Source organism: Macrobrachium rosenbergii, chromosome 44 (assembly GCF_040412425.1).
Source record: "Macrobrachium rosenbergii isolate ZJJX-2024 chromosome 44, ASM4041242v1, whole genome shotgun sequence".
NCBI lineage: Eukaryota > Metazoa > Arthropoda > Malacostraca > Decapoda > Palaemonidae > Macrobrachium > Macrobrachium rosenbergii.
The window spans coordinates 9,230,504-9,253,003 of NC_089784.1; the positions used below are offsets into that span (position 1 = coordinate 9,230,504).

General features: G+C 36.9%; 1 protein-coding gene across 7 annotated transcripts in view; it reads left to right on the plus strand.

Annotated features, from left to right (window-relative positions):
* LOC136829313 (sialate:O-sulfotransferase 2-like) overlaps positions 1–22,500 on the plus strand; it is a 55,462-nt gene that overhangs the window by 7,978 nt on the left and 24,984 nt on the right. The window lies entirely within an intron of this gene.

The window sequence follows — 22,500 nt, forward strand, 5'->3', positions numbered from 1 at the left end:
ATGGGCCGGCCGCAGCTCATACAGCATTATACCAAAACCACCGAAAGATAGAGATATTTTCGGTGGCCTTGATTATACGCTGGAGCGACTGTACAGATATCTGGATTGCGCCGGAGAAATCGACGCATTTTTTTACTTGTTTTTTTTTTTTTTTTTTTTTTTTTTAATTGTGAAGGTAAGGCAGCGGATCGCATGTGCTTTAAGTAATGGAAAATACGGTTGTTTGTCCAAAAATGCCAGGAACCTTAGAGTTTGAAGTTTTTGTATGCAGTTTTCTGTAAATCAATTTTAATTTTACAAATATGCAAATATTTTATAGTTTTAATCCCACTTCAGCTTCATTTTTTAAGAATATCCTGTCTTGACAAACTTATCTCAGATCAGCATCGGGAATAAGGACTGTAATTGATAACAAGATTAGGCGATTCTTTTTCAAGCGCACCAAAGTTTGTTTCTTGTGTGGGAGACATCCGTGTTTTTTTGTATGACATCCTCAGTTTCGTATTGGTTAATAATGCTATCCTATTGAGATACTTGAAGAGAAGGAATTTTAGGATAACGGCAATTAAATGGAAAATAAAAGTATAGAGAGGTGTTGGAATTAATATTGAAGCATGATGTATGTTCAGACACCTTGGTGAAGAACAAGGATGTGAGATTTCAGTGATGAAGATTTGCTGATTACAGAAAGAGAGAGAGAGAGAGAGAGAGAGAGAGAGAGAGAGAGAGAGAGAGAGAGAGAGAGAGAGATTGTATGAATTGTTTTTTAACGTAGTTCTCAGCCACGTTTTATATGGGCAGTGAATTCATGAGCACCTATATTTGAATTGTTCAATTAGAAGATAAAAGTGCATTATCGAGATAAATATTTTCATTTTGTATTTAAATGGCAGATGCCAATGTAGTTATAATACTGCGGTGGCAAGAAATTCCACCCAAGGCAATGATTCTGGACTTGGAGTCCTAAGCATATCGTACTTATCATTTGCGCGGGAAGATGATACTCGGGTTAGGCGTAAGGCATGTTTCGCTGATTCAGATTCATTGTTGTTCTTGTGGCTTCATTAACTCTAAACTTCTGAAGTCCGATTTTGCTTGTAATTACAAGCATCCAAACCGTCGTAATGACAGAATTGCTTGCTAGAGAACGATTCATAAACAAATGTTCTTTCTGTCAGTACCTCTCGTGTATTTTACATATTTTTCTTGCAGTGGTGTCATTTACGACTCCATTGTTATATAAGTTTCCCACGAGTTCTAGCTTGAAAACAATAAATTTCACAAACTTTATTTGTCAAAAGTTCACGATTACTGGAACATTCGTTAATCCTCGTTAGATTAACCATTACGGAGTATTTAACTAAAAACTATTTTTGTTGATTATCATAAAGATCACTTTGTACCAAGAATATGTCACACAACGGAGGTTTATCGTAGCAACCTAATTACACTCCCATTGTGTTGCTTTAGCATATCTGTCACCAGGAGAACTTATTGGACATCCATTTTCCTTCCATCACCTCACGCGTAAACAGGGTATGGAAGACAAAGCATTTGGCTACTTCTTAGTGGCCTGAGAGCAATACGATGAAATACGTCAGCCATTGTGTTCAAGAGACACTGTCTATGTAACAGTCTCCCGGCGTTATTTTCGGTTATGCTCGCTGTCTATTTTTACCCCAGCCAGCACAGTTGGGTGTCGGTTAATCCGAGCCTCTTTGCTTGTTCTGTTATTAGTCTGAACTCTACATGATATCTCAGAAAGTTTCCGTTGGGTTCCAGCGAAATGTCGTCGAGAGATGAACTATAGGATATGGAAGAGGTGAGTAATTTGTGCATTTGATTAAGATGCAGAGTCGGATACCGTGGCATATAAGTTTTTATTACGACGTAGGCTTGGGAACAAGGGCATGTGAATATTCACTTCTGCGTCCGAATGCTGTACAAGTACATATAATGTATATTCACAAGTTCTGAAATTCATTTGCAATTCATTTGAATGGCATTAAAAACTTGTTAGACTGTTGTGCAATGCGGATTTCGAAGATTAAAATTAACATTGTGTTCGTTCTCTTCGGCAGTGGGAACGCTTCCTAACAGTGTTATGATTTTGAAGCAAACCTTGTAAACGAAATGCAACGTCTAACTTCCTTTCGTTTATTTGTTCATAGATAAACGAGGAAACATCATCTGCGACCATTTGGTTCTTTTCTAATTACCAATTCTCGCAGTCCTGTTATATAGATCGAGGTCAGACCGATCATTTCCTCCAGAATTTCCTCTCATTTTATTCTGCCGGAGAAATGGCAACGATGTCTCATTACTCTTTCAAAACACAGTCTCCATTTAGTTCTCATTAACATCTCATAAATCATTTGCTCTCTCAATTAATAATACATATTCCCTGAATTAAACCTGGAAGCTGCGAGAGGAGATAACGACCGGGCGTCCTTTGCCTCCCAGACGGATCCCCTTATCTGATGATCTAAATGGGATTAACAAAATTCCTCGCCGTGGCACCCCTACGAAATTCATAAATCACGCGACAGGAGACTCCCGAAAATCGGTTCCGGAGGATTCCGTAGAATGAAGTATTTAGGAAATTAGGTGCCAGACGAGTTCGTGAATTAGAATTCAAAGGAATGTTCAACTTAGATGCCAAAGGAATTCATGAGCTGTTTTCCAAGCGAATTCAGAAATAATTTAAAAGAATAAAGAGATTAGTCGTTAAACGGATCCATGAACTAGATTTGAGTGGAATACAAGAGACAGATGATAAAGGAATTCAGAATTTAGTCGCCGGTGGAATTCACAAGTTAGGTGCCAAAAGGAATCTAAAATTAGAAGCCAAAATGAAACGAGTGCCAATGTAGTTAAGATAATAGATGTCATAGGAGACCAGAAATTTGATAAGAAACGACCCGTAATTTAGATAGCAAAGGAGTCCAGAAGTCAAGAGGTTAGAAGAATTCCTCGCAGCCATTACAACCGAATCGACTGTGCGCTCGTTAGATACCAGAGGTTGTTTCGGGGCCTCAGCGGACTCATTATTATTTCTTGGAAAATTCTTAGCAACGACATGAACTGGTTCTTCGAGTTCTTGCGAGTAATGACAATGAGTTGCAAGAGTTTTGGAAAAAGATGAGTTTGTGAGCAAAACAACGCGTGACTTAACAATAAGGAGAATGAGAAAAAAAAGGCAAAGAACTGTTGGAAACACCACTTAAAACTCGTGAGATCAGAAGACTCGAAATTTTGATTCAGAAATAAATATTTTCTTACGCCTACTTTGAAACCTGACAGCAGTACGAGTGGACAACAGCAAAAGGCAAAGGATAAATTTGCCTTAGGTGTATCGGCATTTTCAGGTTGCCCGTCCCATCGACCTCTGCTTAAAAAAAAAAAAAAAAAAAAAGAGCCTGAAATGCTTCAGAATCAACCACTGGTCGACCTTGAAAGTATATGATACACCAATGCATAGTTTTATATTAATAGCTTCTCTCACGGAACTGAACTTGGACTTTTTATTACGAAAGAGCTTTGAAATAAGAAAACAAAAGCCCATTAAGGTCTGAGGTATACATCCACATTTAATGTTGTTGTTGAGGTTTGAGAACAAATATACTACTCTGAGTGCTTGAAGAAGATCAGACACTGCCTTATAGGGAGTGAAATAATAGTAACATTACAATAACAAGTAACAGAGCGTTCGGAGAACATAGACCTCCGCCAAGGAAAATTATTGGTAATTATGGCCTTCCTCAGATTAATATAACCTCTGCCGACACGTCCTACCCAAGACACATCTTTGTGTCGATGTAGGCGTGGGCTATTCTGTAATGTCTCTCTCGGCTCTGGGCCGCAATCGCCGTCGTACACTCGAAGGAGAAAAGTCCAGTTTCCCAAAAGCTAGAATTCTATCTCTCTCAGTCGCGAGGCCTATCTTTAGGTAAATTTTCCATACAACTCAAGTCATAGATTTTTAAGTAATCCTTCCAACAGGCAGGCAAACAAAGAGAGCGAGCCAAAACCTTAATCACTTTTGGCATAACTAACAAAGCAAAGTGAAACATCATTTAAGTGAAAAATCAGTAACAGTAGTTTTCCCATTTCTACTAGATACATAATAACTATTAGATTTAAATAATCCTATATCTCTTTTGGAGGGTTTCTTTGAGTTTTTATTCTTATTCTTCTTTTGCTAAGATATGAAAACGTCTCATTATTTCTCAGTGTTTACATTTTCCAAGATTCCTACAACTGCATTTCTTTTAAAATGTGGGCATGTCTCATCCATCGGGGTATGGTCCCATCTTTTATTCCTATTTTTTTTATCTAGTCTTGAGGAAATAAAAACAGAATCGCGAAGGGCTTTTTCTTCTATATTCCAGCAGGAGAAGTAATGATTATTCAGCGGAGTCCAGTAGAGAAGTAAATCCCTGACGTATATCACACAGGGCCTCGTAAAGAATGGGATCACATTTACGACCGAGCACTCATATAAAACGAGGACAGGAGTATAATGATTTTTGTCAAAGCGAGGCATGAGGAAGCAAGATTTGCGTGACCATCAGCGCAATTAGGAGCAGAAATAGAATACGCAAGAACACGGCACCGTCTTGCCGTTTCATTGCCCTCGAATATTGCGAAGCTACAATGCTACAACAAGGGCGGTTTCGTTCTGAAGACGTTGGTGTAATATTACATTCTGGGTGGAAAGTAAATGGTTTTATTCACATAATTTTCAATCCTCTCGTTGAATTTTGAAAGCAGCAACTAACTGCTGATAGTCTACAGTACATTTAAACGCAGAAAAAAATGCCTTTGCGATCATTGTCTTCGAGAACTGTTAGATCAATGAAACTATGCAAGTAAATTCTATTTTTTCTCCGGTACATGAACAATAGCAGCCCTTGATATGATAGACGCTTCTAAGACCAGTGAGACTATTCAGCTGAATTCTGCACTGTTTACTGTAATAAAGCTATATTCTGCAAAGTTTCTCTTTTGGGATATTTGCTCGTTTATTCTGTTGGATGTCCATTAGAAGCTATCAATTACTAATCATTGATATTGAAGATAAAAGAGTTGAGCTCCTCAAAAGAAAATAGAAATTGAGTATATTAATCTTAAAAACCAAGCTATGAAACCCTGATATACATAAAAGAAATAACTGACTGAGATACAAAAGGGGACGTTTTTTTCACATAAGTCAACGCAAGAGTATTCCGTTGTTGAATTATCTTAACAATTAGAACTTGCTTCTTCAGAAAAGTTTTTGTAACTAGGCCGTTCCTTCCTCATTAAGTGTATCCATAATATTCGAAGTTACAGAGAATGCCAATGCCAAAGCTAGATAATATTCGGTAGTTAAGGCGTAAAAAAACTTCCATGTACACGCAATGAGCCAGCCGTTAAGTGGGTATGCCATTAGCTGCTCGTGCTTATTCATGTATAATTTTCGTTGATAAAGAATTCAGGAAATTATCGTTAGAATTGATTTTTTGTCACCAGCATGCAATTATTTCGGCGATTTTTCTTATATTGGCTTAATTACTTGCTCTGATGGCTTTCCAACCTCGTTATGTCAAATAACGAATTGTACCCGAGTCCTGAGTTTTGATTCTTATTTACTCTGATGGCTTCCCAGCTCCATAATTCCCCTTTGCATCTTGCACCAGCGTAATTTTTCCAATTTGGTAGCTTCCGGGCCACACGATGAAACACTGCTTCTTCCATCAGAGTTTTAGGTTTTGTTACTTGATTATGTACTTATTGTGAAGACTTGTGGGCTCCAGCATGACCCATCGCATCCTTCCACCAGGGTGTCATGTTTTATTACTTACTCTGACGGCTTGCAGGGCCAATTACAACCGGTCATACCTTCCACCAGAGCGCTTACTTACCGACTCTGATGGCGTTTTGGCCCTAATACAACCCATTGCGTCTTACAGCAGTGTGCCAGTTTTGTGGGGCTGGGGCCTTGCTTGCTTTGATGTCTTTGAAATTCCATGTTATTCTGTTGCGTCTTTCGCTAGTATGGTACGTTTTATTGCAAAGTTAAATATGATTCGGTATTTTAATAGGCGTGGCGTGCCAATACTAACTCTCAAACTACTTTTATTCAGAATCGGAACCAGCGTGAGCGGATCAACGCTCATGGTAGAGTTGTTACTTTGGTTACTTAGAACATTAACTTGCTTGCCTTAGTTGCTGAGGAAATAACTTGCAATCCATGGCTACTTGATCATCACGTAAAGGATGAGCTGTTCTTTTGACGCTCTTTATTTAACTCTCCCTTTAGGTAGACTGCTCATGAAGTGGTTATTTTATCCAGCTCTCTTTCTCATTGGTACTTTCATTATCTCTATAACCATTATTGTCACTAAGCTCTGTACAGGGGCGTCATTTCAGATTTATTATGGCGGGGGCAAAGGCGGTTTGGCGAGCGAAGCGAGCCTATACACCTGGTTTTTTTTTTTATTTTGAGCTATTTTATGTGCTTTTTGAAGCACATAAAATAGACAGATAGATAGAAAGATATAACTGAATGTGATGACACATTTGAATTTCGGTAGGAATAATGGAAAACCAGCTGCTGTTACTTCTTGGGGTTTGGTGGAGTGAGGGGGCAAGTTGAGGCTTGGGGATCTTGGGTCTTGGGGGTGGAAAACCAGCTGCTGTTACTTCTTGGGGCTTGGTGGGGTGAGGGGGTCAAGTTGAGGCTGGGGGGAGCATCTTGAGTCTTGGGGGCAGTTCCCCCCCAAGCCGGTACATTATTTTCTTGGACCTGCAGCTTTTGGTGTTCTCCGCATTTGCTCTTCTTCGATTTTGCTGTCAACTTTGATTGTTATTCATCACCAAACACACTTGGAGTCATTCACAATATTCTGCTTCTGTCGCGAACTTATTTTCGGACTTTTTCTCTTATTTTCTTATACCCCAATGCAGGGGGTCGCTGTGACCGCATACTTTCATACTTTTGGAGGATGTCACCAATAAATGGAAAACTTTACGTTTTTTCTCAAAGAAAAAGATTCTTCACTCATTCTGATAGCTTTTGCCCCTAAAGAGGTAACAGTTGTTGGTGATTACAAATCCCAGCACTGAGGAATACATGACATGGGACATATTACCAGAAGAATCGAATTCATCAGAGGTTCACATCATGCACTAGTGCGTTTGCTTGCGCATGCATTATTGGGAAAATACGGTCGTGCATAATAATAAGAAAGGCTGTGCACATGAAATTTTTGCCCATATGTCCGTAAACATGTCCTTATGTTCGTGGAATGTCATATGTGCTTTACGATGTCTCTGCATTATCAGTATTCATCTATTAAAACTATTAATATAGGCGAGGCCAACAATACTATCATTAATTTTACAGTAAAATATATCATTATTAGTTTTAATGAGGCATGATACAGGTGTAATAAATTTCGGTATAAAGTGTGCCTGCTGCGGGGTTCGTGCCATATTTGCTGACGTGTTTGTAGTTATGGGGTGGGGAGGAGAGAGAGAGAGAGAGAGAGAGAGAGAGAGAGAGAGAGAGATATGGGGACGGGGTGGGGCGGTAGATCCGAAAGAATGATGACGATCTTTCTTGACTAACATTGAGGAACGTTACAAGTAAAAATCTTGTTTATTCATTTCAGGTAAGGCGATATGAGACTAAGACAATCTGTACTTCAACACTTCCCATAAGAAAAAGACTAACGTTAGTTTGATTCTTTTCGCATCAATTTTAAATTCGAAAGTATTCGTCCGACATCATTGCCATGGCTGTTTTCTACTTTCTATATCGTTTTCTTTCCTAATTTTGTGGGCACCACCTCCAGTTTGTTTTTTAATTTATTAAAATTTTCCACCCTCTGAGAAGGTAGACATTCATTACCCCAGATTGATTGTCTACAGCCATTGTTCTTGAAACAGAGGTAGTCCATTTTTATTACGACACTCGTCAATCACCTGGGAGGAAGGTTGTTTAGTATCCCACTTTTACTGTTATCAGCTTGTTCCATCCTCCTGAGTGATTCCTGAGCCATATCAGAGTATCCTTTCGTGGGTCTAATTAGTTCCCAGAGTTCTTTTCCCATGACTTTTTCACATTCTTTTTTCAGGCACTTTTCTTTTCCTTTTTTTTTAGTTTCTCTATTACACTTCATCATGTCAGCTCCCTACTCACATTAAGTGAGCCATCTTTCCTCCAAGCCGGTTCTGTAATAAATTTAGTGTCTTCATCCTCTGAACCAGCAGCTGTCACGATTCACCTTGATGTTAACTTACTGCCTCCCTTAAGTGATTTTTTCATTATCCCCAGTCCCTTTGGTTGTCGACATTTCATGTTCCAGAGATGGAACTTCTAGAACTTTCGGTCCTTTTTATGCGTTACCTTTTCTAACTGGGTCATTTGTCAAAGTAATTGTTTTATCGTTGGCTTTGAACTTGTCATCATGTTCATTTACCTGGGTCTAATAAATTCATCCTCCATTTTGCCATCAGAATATTGCGACAACAAAGTAAATCAATCTTTCTTTTTCTTCTTGCATTTCGCCATCTACAACCTCTCCATTTTCTTCATATTTCGTGTTCCTACACCTTCCTAGATCGAGTTCCTCTACAACAAGATTTTACCTGAAACTTTTGTACCCGATTCATATAGTTTTCACTTTCATGTATACGTGATGGAATGATAAAAAAAAAGGCAATATTTTTCACTGTCTGACTTTACTACGTGACCCACACGTGGCGAAGGCCTTGTAACCAAGACCCACAAACAATCGTTTGTGCCTTTCCCTTTTACAGTGACCTTGACCTTTCGTAGTCGAAAATGTAGTTGCCATGCTTGACCCGCTCTCAAACACTCCTTTTACTTCCTCACTCAGAGCCACTTACCAAGTAGCCTATTTCCTTAAACAATATTTCGTATATTATTTTATTTTCAGTTTCGTTTGATCAGACATCAAAGAGCAAGTCTGAGGATAGAAGCGGTTTTGCGCTCTAGATAGCGGCCCTATAATTATGCATATGTTGCTGTAATGTGCGTGTGTGTGCATTTGCATATATTTCAAACATGTAAATTTAAAACCGTACAGGCTTTGATACTTTCATAATGATTTATCTAATCTCAGAGCGCGTATCACAACTAATAAACATCGTGTATTGCAGATTAAAACTATTAGAATTAAACTTGCAGCTCACACACGTAAATATATATACGTGTATTTATAAGCATGTGTATATATATGTATATATCTACATATGTGCAAACATAAATGTATAAATATATATAATATATATATATATATATATATATATATATATATATATATATATATATATATATATAACTGCAAGTTAAATTTAAGTATTTTAGTTTGTGATATACAGTATATTACAGTATATACAGTATATATATATATATATATATATATATATATATATATATATATATATATATATATATATATTTATATGTATATATATATATATATATATATATATGTATGTATATATATATATATATATATATATATATATATATATATACATATATATATAAATATTGTGTATTGTGTTCCTGTGCTATCTATGTGCGCAGTTACGACGGAGCAGCGTTAGTGTGATTTTTTTATGCATGTGCCATTAACTGGACGGTTATATCTAATGAAAACCTCTACCGTGAACTTATCTGGAAAGGCATTAAATTCTTAATGCCGTTTAAATATTGCTAATGAATGTCTGCCATTAATAATGTTTACTAGTTTTCCAGTAAAGTTTTATGAATATGAGGCTTGTAAACATTTATTAGAATTATGCGTGGACCGATTGCGTGTATGACTATTTATGTCAAAAGTTTACTTTTCATCCGTCCCTAATTATTATCAAGAGCCGTTATGAATTCCCGCCGTCGGTAACCCTACTTGCGCGGCGCCAGGTTGTGGAAATCAGTCAGCTAAGCCGAATCGAGTTACGAATCCCTTTGATCATAAAGCGCTTTCACATGTACTTCGTCAAAACACGAACTCGAAGCGCTGTGCATATAAGGGCTCCAAGTGATTTTTTTAGAAGTGATAATGGGATCTAATGAGTCTTTTCTTTACGAACGAATCAAATGAATGAATAACTTCAAAATGGTGACAGGAGGATGAAAGTTTTATTGCATGATACGCAAGAACAAGGTCATTTGATAAGCGGCGTAGGATAGACATTATTGAATGCACACCATAATTTCACTTATATGCGCAGATAACATCAATAGCCCCCAGAACGACAGCACAGGAATCTCTCATTGCCATAGACTCGCATACACTGATTATATGGAGTACTCGGTGTCATCATGAATGAAACGTATAAAAGTACCATTACGAGGCCACAAAATAACAGCGAACAATGGGGCTGTAGGAAATAAACAGCGATGCCTCGGGAAGTAGACAGTGACGTCACGGACGTTTGAAACAATAAAAGACATGAATCACTCAAAGGGGTCACTTCCCGTCCAATGCTCCTCTAGTGGAAGGTCAGCTTATTTTGGCCGTTTCCCCTCGTGCAATAAAACCTAATATGATTCAGAGGACGCTCCGTTGCTGCTTCCGTCCCCTCTCAAGCAGAGGCAAAGCAATTAAAAGAAAAAGGAGTTTTTTGAGGCCAGCCGTTTTTGGAACTATAGTGCTTCAAATGAACGGACACGCGCGGTCCATTTTTCCGTGTCTTTACTGTCAAGTCTCGATCCCCAAGGGCTGGCCCGAAGGAGCAGACTTATTTTACGTGGCTAAGAACCAATTGGTTACCTAGCAACGGGACCTACAGCTTACTGTGGAATCCGAACCACATTATAACGAGAAACGAATTTCTATCACCAGAAAGAAATTCATATACACATACATATATATATATAATTTATGTGTGTGTAATATGTGTGTGTGTGTGTACAAATGAACAAATATGAATATGTATAATGTTGGTATCTACCAGGAAAAAACTTATGCTACTGTAAAACTTATGAAATCGATTTACTTTCTGTGCGCGCACCGTTGCACAAGGAGCTAACGCCAAAACGAAGTGCTCTGAAATGGAGTGACAGACAGATATTATCGAGTGGATAAAAGTTTCAAATGTAAACTAATAGTTAATTTATCACAAACTATATATGATTAACAAGGTTGCATTGTTTTTCACCAAGAATTTGTATTGTTTCCAAACAAAGGTGTGCGTGAGAGAGAGAGACAGAGAGAGAGAGAGAGAGAGAGATAGAGATAAAATTTCAGTACGATGACTATTTAATTCCTAACGCTGAAGTTGGTTTAATATATTCCACAGCAGTGAAAAAGCTCCCTGAATATCATATTTCAAGAGAACGAAGTGACTCGAAGTCTATTCTCAATAGACGATAAAAATGCAAGCCCAAACTTGCCGGCCATGGAAAATAGGAGATAAAATATGGCTTCTGCCGGCACACTCCAACGTCGCAAGTGTCGACCTCCAGGAACAACTGCGTTTTCGTGTTTGCCCTCGTCACTCCTTTCTGGAATCCACCCTTTACAAATAGAAAATATCGAATTCTTCAAATATTTTCTGTAGGAGTATGAAATAGTTGATAGTTTCAGGATTTTTAGAACTAGGTGGGAACTTTCCATGTTTCCAATATTTTCCTTAGAAGTACGACTCGGGTGATGAATCGGAAACCGCCATTGATTTCTAAAACTATTCATTCTTTTAGAGCTCTGGAAAATCTCATCATCATTCTTCCTCGACAGCATTTCCTGAGCAGCCGTTTCCTTCCAACTCGTAGCTTCTGGGAATTCCTCAATTAGGGGATTAGTATATGCTCGTCCGTTTAATTGTCATTTCTTCTTCTTCTTCTTCTTCTTCTTCTTCTTCTTCTTCATAAACGTGTGTGCTCTCTTTTCATCGAGTTTTACGCCACGCTCATGCGACAAATGGGCGGCCAAAGCATGATACCCTAAGACACACTGGCAGTTGACATGCAAACTCGTCGTTGACGAAAATTGAACGTGCTTTTGCGATCACAGTACACGCCTTCCACGCCTTGTTTATTTGGTTAAAGTGAATCAGAAGAATGAAATAACTACAAAATTAGAGAATATTAAAACTGCTGTATTTTGTAAAATAATGATTACTACAGTTTGGTGCATTGCATCACAAAATGCCGCTTGTATTAACTTGAACTTTGTCATGGGAAACTTGAGAAAAATGACAACAGTGCATTAGCGTCTCTAATTTCACGTACATTGTTTTATTCACGAGTAAGGAAATTAACACAGTTATACATATTTTTTAATAAATAAGCCGGTGATGGCTTCGTACAAATAAATGTCAGAAGTTATTGTGCAACTCGTCCTGTAACTGCTGAATGAATCAAAAATATTTTCTGGGAAAGAGAAATCTTCATAGCGGCTCCCAGTCGCTCCATACATCTGCACAGGTGCCCCGAGGGCAGTGTGTGGATACCCAAATACATACACTGCGTCATACACGAAGCCCCACGCTTCCTGGGCATTAGCATATCAACTTAGGTAATCTCACACTTGTGAAATACAGCAATAGTTCCTGACAGTTCTTTCTAATGCCAAAGGAATGATCAAAAAACAAAATAGGACGCCGAACAGAGAAGATTATTCGCGGGAGAGCTAATCAATAGGCTAAAGAGAGAAGAAAAGAAATCTTTTTCGGATTCCTTCGTCAGCATTCTGGAAACTGCTCGTAGCTGCCAACAAGCGGATCATCACGGCATAATTTAATATAACGCGTCCTTTCGTCTTGCCCCTTTCGTCATATTCTGGAAGTTTTCGTCCGCTTGCTTTTACTCCTGCTTCCTCTTTTTTTTCCTCCCTTTCCTCCCTACTTAGCTATCGTGTGTGTTCAGTTCTTCATCATACATTCATGTATTCAGCTACTGTCGTCTTATGGTATGAAAGTTCTGGCGTCCCCAGTTTCGGAGACGATATTGAATAGTGCCACGACACTGGGACCGACACGAACAATGTGCCAACTCTCCCTGGCAGGGAGAGGAAAAAGGGAGGGGCGGGGGAGACCTGATTGACGATGAAGGGAGGGGAGATGGGATAGGAAGGGGAGGAGAAGGAGATGAGAAAGAAGGGGGAACTTGGGGAGGGGATCCTATTGTCCCACATCAAGGTCGCAACTTGATAATGCGGCCGGCGCTCCTCGGCAAAGTTATTTTTTTTTTTAGGGAATTTTTTACCTTCCGGAGAAACGGAAAATGAATCTGGGCCCCTTGATTCTCTAATGCTACCGTTTCCCCTCGACAAGGAAAATTGAATTTCCAAAAATGATGAGGATGAGGGCAGTGACCCGATCTGTTTCTTTTTTTTTTTTTTTTTATTTATTATTTTTTTGTCTTAACTATTAGGTAGACTAGATATGAATATTTCTTTTATGGAAGGTCGAAGATACGCATCTATCGAGTTTTAAGTAATAATGAAAATGCATGTCAATTAGCAAGTTAATTTTTGAAAAGGTGGTAAAGAGCAGAGATAAGATATGAAAAGACTACCGCAGGCAAAAAGGTGGATTGGAGCATGTAAAAATGAACTGGTCTTGTCACAAGAACGGAAGAGAATGAGTTGTCAGAGAGTTGTTTCATTGGTAAGTGTCTGGAGGAAGGAGGAAGAAGAGACCTAGAAAGTGTACTGATGTACTAGATGATGTTTGAGAACTTAGAAAAGGGCGGCTGGGAGGGTTCAACGTGCAACTGTCGAACCTTCAATATTGATGTGTGAAGCGACTGTACTTCTGTGGATGATTTTTTCGTAAGGGCTAATTCTCAGTTTAACGCTTGAAAATGTGTTATTTTTCCCTAGTGCCATACCTTTGATGGATATGACTTATTGATGAAAAAATGCAATCATGCCTATACATTAACTCATATGCATATTTCAGTAACATGTTTACATACTGATAAGAAAATATATTCATTCAGTTAATCGTAGAAGTATGTAATGCATTGTGCAAATTGATATATCTATTTATCTTCATCTTTCTCTGCATCTTCTTCAACTTCCTCCACCTGGCTCGATCATAAACCTCGTCCTCGGACAGTTGTTTGTTCCTCAGACCTCCTTTAACAACATCCACCCTCCTTCGCGTCGATCTTCCTCTAGCTCTCCCACACGGCACCTCTATTTGCATCACTCTCCTCTCCCGCGTGTCTCCTCCCTTCTCATCACATGGCCATACCACTGCAGTGTTCTTTCCTTGACCTTCTTTGATAGGTCTACCCCCTTTAGTAGTTTCTCTTATTCTTTCATTCTCGATCCTGTCCATTTCCAATTTCTCCTCTAGTGCTCTCTTTACCGGCTGTGCTTCAGCTCCACATATCAGTGCCGGTCTCACTACTGTCTTATACACTCTTCCTTTGACTAGTAGTCACAGAATGGAAAACTAAGAGGATTTCTTTCAAATATTTTGAAAAGGATAAGTCTTGGGAAGAGAAATTTGACATTTATGAAGAGATTGTTAAACCAAATCTCCTTTTTATAATTACACAAACTAGTGAAGACTTTACGAGTGTTTGCCAGAGAAAGTTAAGAGTAAACAATATCAGTTTTATGAATTGTGGAAGTTGAATGCAGATGAATGAAAACATGGGGAACTGATGAGGTAAATGTTTTTACACATTGAAATTTGAACTAAGAGACTTTGAAAAGATGGGAAATGAAGCAGTATGAAAATCTGGTAAAATGGTTGTCAGAGGTCAAATAGTTGGTCAGTCTTTTGAGGTGTTATGGTCTCAAGGAGAAAATGGTGGATATTAGGCTGAAATATTTTGAGAGGTTCATATAGAAAGAGGATAGATACTTGGATAAATAGATTGACCGAGAATGGTAAAATATATAAAGTCTACAATTAGATGACTGTATACACGATTCATAATACATATAATACACATAATCTATATGGACAATTCATACACATGCATTCGTCCTTTTGAACATAGACACATAATGGTCAACTTACACCTTAGGAGCAAAGCTGTAACCACGAAAGAGTTTCTGTAATGTTTGGCGTACAATTCTCACTATTGCTGATAGCAACCTCAAACATTCATCGCCAGTCATGATTTGCTGTTTGAGAAAAGAGACTTCTATGTTAGCGGTGAATAACAGACAGGTTAAATAACGTGAAAATAATTTTTTTTATCATTAATGTTAACATTGCATGAATGCATATTGTACCCGCATCAAATATAGTTGTATATATTTGCGGTTAATGTGAAATAAGTATGCTTGCCTACACTTACACACAGGTACACATAAATGTGTATGTATGTATGTATGTATGTATGTATGTATGTATGTATGTATGTATGTATGTATGTATGTATGTATGTATGTATGTATATAATGTATGCATGTATGATAGCCACACTGGTCGCTTAACTTTTCGGCAGCCTCGCTCTTTTTTTGGTGCGTGTAATGGGGGCTATAAAATAAAATAATGCAGATAAGACGAGTGAGTTTAATACGAAGTGTGAATGGCATATAAGAAGAAAATGAATAAGAGTTGATTAGAGTTAACGACAGGATTGGGAGGGGTATATGAGCAACATACAAATATCCGGAAAGGGTCATAGGTCAGCGGGGAGATTATGTGGATATTGGAGGCTGTGAGGGAATATAATAGTTTGTGATGGGATGACGAAAAAAAAAAGAGATAATTCGAGGTGTAATTGCATGGAAGAAGAGATGGTATACAGAAGGATAGATAAGGAAGCCAAGAGGATAGTGAGAGCCAGGAATGAAATGATAGCGGTTGGATGTGAGCAAGCGCTTTAGAGGAGAAAACGAAATCGCTTAGTAAAGAAATTTTATTGCAAAGAGAACGGTTAATAGACATACGGATCTCAATAAAGAGGCAAATGGAGAGATGTTTTCTGATGAAAATTCAGTCTTGTTTCGATGGAGTGAGTAATTTGGTGATTTCTGGAATGTGGAGAATGGAAGAGAGACAGAAACTGAAAGATGCAAAAATGAAATGGGTTAATATAGTTTGAGAAGCCTTGTGGAAGCACGGCAGAAGACATAAGGAGGGTAATCAGAAGGGTGAAGAACAAGGATACCGAAGGAGTCCAGGGGATTGCAAGGAGGATGATGCATATTGAATGTATGAGTGAATGGCTGTGTAGGATGTGTAAGGTATGGGTGAACATGGTAGAGATTACAAAGGAATGGATGATGGGAATAATTGTTCAACTGGATAATTGTAAAGGTTTTAGAAGACACCAAGGACTATAGATGCATCATCATTCTTGTTACAACAGGAAAGGTGTATGGCATGGTTGTGATTGAAAAAGCAGAACAGATTACAGAGGTTTTGGTAGAGGAATAACAATATCGGTTTAAATGGGGCAGACTGTATATCAGTCAGGCATTCACAATGAATCAGTTTTCTGAGAGATCCTTGAGTAAACAGATGTGGTATATGTGATGTAAATGGACTTGGGAGAACATTGAGAATATATGGTATAAAAGGTAAAAATGTAGGAGCAACTGAAATTTTTTTATGGTTGAAGGGAAGCAGTTTCCAGAATTCGCAAGGTGACCGGTTGGATGTAAAGGTGGTTCTGAGAAAGAGGTGCTTTTGCTTCCCTTTGTTGTTATCTATTGATGGATGGAGTGATGTAGGAAGTCAGAGAAAGATCAGATATGGGTACAAAGTTGAGATAAGACAAATAGGTATGAATGAAATGTGGAATGGATGATGTGTGCAGATGCACAGTACAGACTGCGTGTAATGAACAGATGGATAGAGTGTAGAAGTGCTTGCAAGAGGAGAAAATTAAAAGTATCTGACAAAAGTAATAAAGTTACGTAGGTAAATGTAATCCAGAGAGAAGGAGCAATGGCTGTTGATATGTATTGCAGGAGAAGTGATGCTGTATGAGGCTCCAAAATAATTGGAAAAGCGAGAAATTTCGAGATAGCGCAGGTGAATAGATGGATCCAAGTGTTCAGGCTTGTAGGAAGATGGGGGGTGATTTGCGGGTGTTAGGACAGGAGGAGAGAGAAAGGCCAACAAGCTGCTTGATTAGGTCCCAGTGCTTGGCCTTTGGCCTAAATTCTATATTCAGTCGATCAATCAAGCTGTTTGATAGAAGGATGGATGAGGTATTGGAAAGCAAGAGTCTTAAAATCCGCGAAGGGCAAGAGTGCTTGCAAATAGAGGTGATTGGTGCAGTGTACAGAGTTCTCCTCGTTGCTGATGAACCCCTGTTGAGATAAGTGAAGCATTTAACACTGAGGAAATTCTCTGTTCATTTGTTTATCAATAATACAGTTGTTGAAGTATGAATTAAGCAGTGACCTTGTGTTGTTTATTCTCTTAAGCTACCCTCTGTAAGGCAAATGGCGTGATATGTATATATATATATATATATATATATATATATATATATATATATATATATATATATATATATATATATATATATATATATATATATATATATACCACAGGAAAATGACAAGCAGAAGTCCAGTACCAAGTGCTTTCACGTGTTGTTTATTCACGACGATGCGAGAATAAACACGAGAAAGCGCTTGGTACTGAATTCTGCCTGTCATTTTCCTGTGGTATTCGCTTATATACTGAAGTCACGGGCATCTTCTGTGATTTTTAACCATATATACAGTATATATATATATATATATATATATATATATATATATATATATATATATATATATATATATATATATATATATATATATATATATATATATATGTATATATATATATATATATATATATATATATATATATATATATATATATGTGTGTGTAATGTGCGTGTGTGTGTGCGCGCGTGTATGTTACTGGACATGGCCATTATCAAAAATGTAGTTAACACGAAATGGTTATATACATGCATAAATATATGCAAGCCTTATACACTTGCTCACTTTCATGCAATGCTTTACGCGTCGGAAATATGAACCTATTCATCGCGGAGTTGAAATTTAATAGCAGAATTATGCGAGCATTTCTCACCCCCTGTAAAACGCATTAATCGATTCATGCCGCTGGAACACTATTTTGCAAGAGCCAAATTTTAAGTCACTTTCCTTGTCAGTGCAGATATCCAAAAGTCGTTTTTTAGGCAGCATTATTCACATATTTACATTGATCACTAATGCCAGATGATAACAGCTGGGCTCCCGTGGGTATCGGAAGAGTTGGAAGACCTACTTGAAAGAGAACTGTGGAACGGGAGGCTAGAGGTCAATAGAGATATGTAGTGAGATCAGTGAACTAATGTTGTTTTTGAAGAAAATTAACTTTTATTTCAGAATTTAACTTTTCTATAGATTTTACGGATTTACTTAATTCTTATTAAAGACTTTATATATATTTTTTTTACATTTTTTATCTTAATTTATAGTTTTAATTAATTTTAGCTAAATTATTGTTTGATTTCAAGGGCTGAATGGCATACATGCCGCAGTGCTTGGCATGTATGCCTAAATATCTATAAACCTAAACCTAATAGAGATATGTGGAAGCGAATGCATAATAAAGACACGAGTAGCATTATTTCACGGAAGCCCTTTTTGTCCCACAGGTTTGGAAGTTATATGCATATATATATATATATATATATATATATATATATATATATATATATATATATATATATATATATATATATATATATATATATATATATATGTATGTATTTATAGATATATATATATATATATGTATATATATATATATATATATATATATATATATATATATATATATATATATATATATATATATATATATATATATATATATATATATATATACATATATATAAATATATATATATCAAATATATATGTATGTATATACATATATATACATATATATATATATGTATGTATTTATATATTATATATATGTATAATATACATATATATATATATATATATACAACATAAATTAGTGCATTACAGGACTATTTAAAAGCCTCTTCTCTAACTTTCATTTTTTATTTTAGTTTTTAAATTCCAAATATTTACGGTCATACACACACATATATATATGTATATATATATATATATATAAATATATATATATATATATATATATATAAATATATATATATATATATATATATATATATATATATATATTTATATATATATATATATATATATATATATATATATATATATATATATATACATATATATATATATATAAATTTAGGGCAATGGAACAGTAAAGGGAAATATCGAAATATAAGAAAGAGAAGAAAAAGAAACCCTTTTTGAAATTCTAGTACAACTGTTCCTTGCACTGACCTTCCCCACCATCCAAAAATGTACGGATTATATAGAACGTTTGTCTTTATGACGAATAACAGAAATGTGGTTTCTCGTATTCCACGACCACAACAAACCCTGAGAGAAATAAGATATTTAGTATCGTATCACGCACTCAAAAAATCTCTCTCTCTCTCTCTCTCTCTCTCTCTCTCTCTCTCTCTCTCTCTCTCTCTCTGTGGGGATGCATTGATCGGTGTGGGTGGGACACTGGGCGTTCCTTTATTCAAGAGGATTTATAACATCTGAATTTCCCTTACTTTTCAAGTTATCTTTTCATCAGTGGGTACGGATTATTTATTACCGTTGTCGAACTTCATTGCAACAAGAATTCGTGCAGCGAGAGACTGTGAAAATAAGTTCGTAATAAATTTTCAGATCGGTTGTTTTGAATGCTATCGTAACGTCAGTTTTCCGAGTCGTGGGATACAACGACTGACTGGTTTCTAATAAAAAAAAAAGAAATAATTTTTGTATTATAGTCCTTTTAATTTTCCTGGTTCTGGAATTAAGAGAGTAATTATTAGTGTTTAAATAGAAAACACGAAGAAAATTGTAATGAACTTTTGATAAAGACTGAATGCAAAGCCTCTCGAAACGTTCAGAAAAAACAAAAATTATTTGCCACACCAACGATCACTCTTGATACTAAATGTCTAATTATTCTGTAGCCTAAGTCACCAATTTTTATTTTATTTAAATATCTATTCAGCCGACAGAGAAGCAAACAAACAGACGAGAGATCGTACCTCGAATGTAATGGGGAAGACACTCCTTAGAGATAAAGGAAAAAAAATATGCCCCGGAAACAAATGTGTATAATCCCTAATGGGATTTCATTGTCAAAACAGAGCAATGACTCAGTGATCCGAAAATCTCATTTATTCTATTTCCTTCATGACTTAATAAAACTGATTCACGATGCCCAAACTGCGTCACCTTTAAAGGTCGCATAGTGAAAGGCATCGGAAGCGAGTGCTCTGTCGCATTTAAAGGGAATTTGGACATTTCAGGCGTTTGTAAAACGTTGTTGGTTTTTGGAGATCGTTATCCCGACACTCGCTTATAGTAGACTAGTAACGTTGAGACTACACTAATCTCTAGTCTACGAGTGTAACAGAGAGAGAGAGAGAGAGAGAGAGAGAGAGTGAGAGGTGTCGGCTGCATGCAAAAGAGCACTTAAGGATCAGAACATCCTGAGTAAGGCAGATAACGAAAGAAAATACCGACGTAAGCATCGTCATCGTCCTATGGGAGACATCCTATGCGCATGTGTGAAAGAAGGAGAAACAGCGGAGCTAGGACTGGCGCCCAGAGGAAGTCTTTAGTCTCAAGTTTGGTGCAGGAAGTCTTCCGGACACAGACGATGCGGCAGAACTGCTGTTGGATATCTGGCTAGGGTCTCGGGTGAGGGACTCGGGCGGGCGGGCGGGCGAGGTGTCCCTCTTGGGTGTTGGAGGGATGGAGTCAAGTAGTGGTCTATCGGCCAAGTACGTAGGCGTGAGGACTCGAGATCCTTCCCTTGAATGTTTACGTTGTTAGGTCTTTCTCTAATTAGTATTATTTTTTAAATCTGACATCTATTTACCGTATTTAAGAAGCGTATTTCAGTTAGTACCTGCTGATAGCGAAGGAGTTGTAAGCTTTGTCTTCTACTGTATAATAGAGGATCGTTTTATCCTTGTAGTAAAACACTATTTATATTAGGATTATAACTCTTAAGTAAGGCAGAGTAAGAACATGTCGAAGAAAGTAAGCCACATGATTTTATAGCGGCTTCACAATATTACATTTTGAAATCTATTTCTTCGAATGCTTCACAAATCAAGATTTAGATGTGGAAACCAGGACAGTGTCCCATTTGTATGTTAAACAGTAGGTATTCAAATCATGTATATGCAGTTGAATAAGAATATCATTATATTATACCGTCACTTTGGAAAGTATTAATTGAGGGGTTACATTAATCTTACATCAAGCAAAAATTAAAAGATAAAACAGCATACCAAAACTGCCAATAATATATATATATACTGTATATGTATATATATATATATATATATATATATATATATATATATATATATATATATATATATATATATATGTATACATATATATAATGAGTTAAATTACTCATGTACCAAGTACCCTACGGACAATTAAATGAAACTCCTAAGAACATTGAGTTAGTATGGTTTTAATAACATTTGCTTCTGGAGTTTCACCATCGCCAACGATATTGTCATGTACTTCTACTGTAATACAAGGGGAAGGTCAAGTCTGCCACATACGGCTGAAGAGTTGTAGCAGTTCCCAGTTTACTACAGTTGCAGAGCAAAACAAATGAGTCTCCAGTTAAAGAGGAACCTGTTTTCGATTGCATAAATGAAAACTGGAAAGGGTCGTGCTTATTGGTAGGTGAAGACAAAAATTATTAAAGGGGAAACAGTAATTATCAAAAGATCACATTTTTGGACCGATAGAGACTCGAAATTCATTGAAAGTATTACAAGACCAGACTTTTGACGGATGAAAACGTGAAAATCATAAATGTTGGGACATGAAAAGCCTGAAAGATCAGACGTTTTGAGAGATAGAGGCTTGAAGATCTTTGTAGGCGGAGACGCAAAACTATTAAAAGATCAGGCGCTTTGACAGATGGAAGCATGAATATCGATAAAGGTGGAGACATTAAACGGGGTATTATTTTTCATAAATGAAAACATGAAATCCAGATGGAGATATAAAAAGTGTGATCTTTTTGACAGATGTAAATTTCCAAAGCATCAGAGGGTCATGCTTTTTTTTTGACGGTTGTAGACATAAAATTTATTATGGTGAAGACAAAAGTATAAAAGGACCATGGTTTTTTACTCATATGGCAAAAATCCCTGCAGTTGTCATCTAAAAAACATTTAGGGTTCAGGCTTTGGATGGAGGTAAATATCTGAAGCCTTAGATGATTATACGTTTTGACTTAAGAAGACGGGAAAATCATTGAAGGCGGAGTCTTTGGAAACATTAAAAGACATTTTTTTTTATAGATGGAAACAACAAAAGCTGTAGACGATCATGCTTTTTCGACATATGGGCACATGGAAATCATTTAAGGTGGAGGCGTAAAAAGCATAAAAAA